General features: G+C 42.4%; 1 pseudogene; it reads right to left on the bottom strand.

The window, feature by feature from the left end:
* LOC118342312 overlaps nucleotides 1-4,058 on the bottom strand; it is an 88,649-nt pseudogene that overhangs the window by 84,231 nt on the left and 360 nt on the right.

The following is a 4,058-nucleotide window of genomic DNA, read 5'->3' as shown; positions in this document are numbered from 1 at the left end:
GGTTGGAATCGAACCCAGGCCGCTGCGGTAAGGACGGGGTGTGCGCTCTAATAGAAACCAGTGAATGATGGGTATTTGTGCTTAATAAAGGACTTCATAAAACAAAGAGCCCCCCACACCCTCCCACTGCGGTGCCTGAGGGGTTGACACACCAGCCATGATCCATAATGTCTCTGCTTCCACTGTTATCATTTTAAATGCCCCCCCCCCCCAAAAAAAACAAACTATTCTTCAATTTTGTCAGAATTAATGTTGAGGAATTTTCTGTCCATCAACTTTTCATTTCCATAATTTCAACAACATTCCGGCTGGCTTTTATGTAGTTTTCAGAATTGTATGGTTTTAATATTTATACTTATTTTATCATAACATTTTTACTGTTTTATTACAATCAATTTATTTTGTGTAGTATTCCATTACTTTTATTGCTATCTCTTATCTTAACGACTCATCTTTTATTGGTCCTATTTGATGGATGTTTTCTTTTGCTGTTCTAGCATGCATCGCTCTCAATCTGTTCTGATCGAACATTCATTTTAACATCAGTCTAATACTCAGGGTTTACGGCAAATTCAGGCACACAATGCAGTTGTCTAGTTAGAATTTATACTATATTTACCAACTATATTTAGTAGACTCTGCAGTCTGGAATTCATCAAATGTTTCATCAGACTTGCATGCCTGTAATATCACAGCCCTACCTGCTAATACTTTCATCATTCTTTAGACAGATAGATACAAAGTGCACTCATTCAATTTAAAGCTGTAACTAATGATTATTTTCATTATGATTTAAGCTGCTTTATTATTTTACTCATCTACTGCTTCAATCTTTGGTCTACCAAACATCAGAAAACGTTGTGTTAAATGCACAGAGGTACACTGATAGTGTGTTTATGGGAATGCCCAGGGCTGCAGTGATTCTGGAAGAGGGCTGTTGAATGTATAATAACCCATGGAATTAGTAAAGAAGTTGACTCAGCAGGCCGGCAGGATAACTGTGCTGTTCTGGAAGAATACAGACATACATAGTGGAGGAATGTGAACAAAGGAACTCACAGTGTGTGTTGTTAAAGGGAAAGTCTATGGAGCCCTAACAGTGAATTCTTGGAAAGAAACACTGTCCAATCAACTGGAAATGATGGGCGAAGCTGTTTATTTTTTACACAGTTTTTCCCTTTTGGGAGGGGGATCATTTAAAGCTTAACTAAAAGTATTGACATGTGGGTGTTTCATTGACTGACTAACTTTTGTGGTCCTTTGATTGGATGATTCACTCAGCCTCAACACGTTCATTAACCTGATAAAAGGTCAGCGTCTGTAGTCTGCAGGATTTATTTCACTTTTATTCAAAAGTAGCACTCATTTTAACCAAAGACCAACATTACCCTGATTACAGCCCAATTCTGAACTGGCCCCCTGTGGAGGGGCTCTTAAAAATCCATTTATACATTATAAACACTGTCTGCCATCAAGGTCCACTTCCTTAATGACAAACCTGTTACTCCAAATATTTCAGAAAGGATGCTGTAATTAAATCAATATTCAGCCAATAGATAAACTTCTATGCAGCATAAAGATGTAGGCGTATGGGCATTGACATGGCACACTCATTACATTCACAGCACTTATGAAAGGAAAAATGATTTATTGAATATAGAAAAACTCCCACACATTTCTTGTTTGCAATTCTTAATCTGATTATGCCCTTGTTTCCCCCCAGTCCCTGAAATTGCTCAACACAGGCAATCAAGTCAAATAACAAAATATAATAATAATAACAACTCTTATTGTGTATAAAATTAATAGGTGAACAGCAGCACGTCTCTTCCAAAATACAACCTCTTATTCCGTCAAACGTGCACGAAGATAGTCTTATCAGTGTCAGTTTGACGGAAGCCAACTGATTACTTATGCAATGGAACTCACATTTGCAGGCATGTGGGCGTTTCCTCCGATCCGGACACAAAAAGAGGTGTTGCACATGAAAGCGCAGTTATTTGTAAACCTGCATCAGTGCACCCTTGGCGTTGGAGAGCTTTATCACCTACGTTCCCTTCAGGCCAACTGCTTCGGAATGATGGGGGATTTATAGCTGTACGCAGGTTCCACGCCATAGCCTACGCAAGTGACCTACGCCACTGGAGAGGGGCTAAAGAGCCGCAGGTTGCCGACCCCTGGGCTACAGCGTAGGGGGAGGGTGTAGGGGCTGGACTGGAATTGGGCCTACGGGTCTGTTCTTAATGAAAACCTGCCAATTAGTCGATCAACACAACAGCAGGTGGAAACAACACCAGACGCTCTGGGAACTTTTGGTGGGTATTTTTCACAAATGTTCACCACAGACCTTTTTCACAGCAGCCATTTTGACATGAAACAGCAGGGTAAACACAAGTGTTACCAAAGACACTAATTAGGGCTCTGTTCCATTCAGGTCCAACAGAGTCATAGCGCTGCTGCTATCGTGTGCGTCGGCTCTCTAGAAAAGGCTCTGCTGCACTAAATGGAACGGAACCTTAATTAGTGTCATAACCTTTCATTTCATGTCAAAATGGCTGCTGTGAAAAACGGTCAGTTTGCAGACATTTTACAGGCCAACGGATTCATCAACGCATCAAGAAAAGAATGTGTTGAATAAATAAAGAGCTAGATCAAATGAACCAAGCTTAAGTGCAGACCTACTGAGGCCGTCCCTCCTCTAGAAGGGTTACGGTGTCCCCACAGAGACACATTCAGAGAGGGGGAAAAGTTAAATACAGACCTCAGATCTCTCACCGCTCATCCTCAGAGTCAGCCAAGTCGAACGCCTGCTGGTCACAAGCCTCGACTCTCAATAATAAAAGACACCTGCAAGGTCATGTTCGCTACATCCAATTCCTCCATCACTGTGTGTGTGTGTGTGTGTGAGAGAGAGCGAGAGCGAGTGTGTGATCTTCAAGGTGAACGCCTCTATTTACATTCCCTGGTCCAGTATGAAAAATGTATGATACAGATGAATGAGCGTGAGGGCATTTTGGCTGCACGCTGCAGAGCTGAAAGGAATATCAGATTGGACAGAAGTAAGGACAGATTGTTCAATAAACATGACAGCGGCTCTGGCAGGCTGACTCGGCTTCTGACATTTGACAAACAGCCACTGCACACAGCCTATCTGATGCAATTAACTGCATTTGGTGGGGAGCTGATATGGGAGATAATTGGGAGATTATATGGGTTAGAATGCAACAGGGGCATCACTTCAAAGGTTTCAAACACACTCACGCTCTGGTGAATGGAATCCTCTCGGGGTACGATGTTATTATCATGTGGGAAATGATGTGTGTCTCCAGTTGTCAGGTGAGGGAAAACAAGTAAAAGTTGCAGACAGAGCAGTAAATGTAGTGCTCTTGCCAAATGAGACTGGGTTTTTTGGGGGGGGGGGTTTGCCCTTCAGGTGTGAAACTGTCAAAACACCTCAACCATAACTATCAGCTCGGGTGAAGCTTTCCAAACCGTGTGTTACTGAGCAGGCCCATGCAGAAAATCACACCGCTCCACCGAGAAGCCACAGTCCCTTACCAACATGTCAGACTCACTTCAAACATTTGGCTGCTAGCTAAACGCAGCCTCGCTTTTCGGGTAACACGTCGTAAAATTGTGTTTTACCTAACCTTTTTCTGAATTTAAGTACGGTGTGGTAAACTAAACAGCTCTTTAAAAATACAAGTTTAACTTTTAACTACATTTGGTTCGCACTGTCCATTAAAACTCACGTATTCCAGTGGAAAAGGTTGAGGGACTGACGTTAAGTTAGCCTAACCTGGCGAGCTTTTACAGAAGTTTAAATGTACTGGACTGAAGTGCTGTTTGGTGCAGTGGGTGTACACCGAATGAAACAGTGGCTGTTAACGATAATAAAACGTCTTTAACAGCAGCCCCGTAAAGTGTATACACACTGTTAGAGAGGAGGGGGGTTAACATGACTGATATTTTGCACGGAGTCCGGGGGAGACGTTCTCTCTTTCAGCACCACGCAGAAGAGAAGAGGCACGTATCGGGCTTATGTTAAGGAGCCCCCC

This window comes from Morone saxatilis, unplaced genomic scaffold (genome assembly GCF_004916995.1).
Source record: "Morone saxatilis isolate NCDOM2014 unplaced genomic scaffold, NCSU_SB_2.0 Contig9, whole genome shotgun sequence".
In the NCBI taxonomy this organism is placed as follows: domain Eukaryota; kingdom Metazoa; phylum Chordata; class Actinopteri; family Moronidae; genus Morone; species Morone saxatilis.
This window is presented reverse-complemented; position numbering and strand designations above follow the sequence as displayed.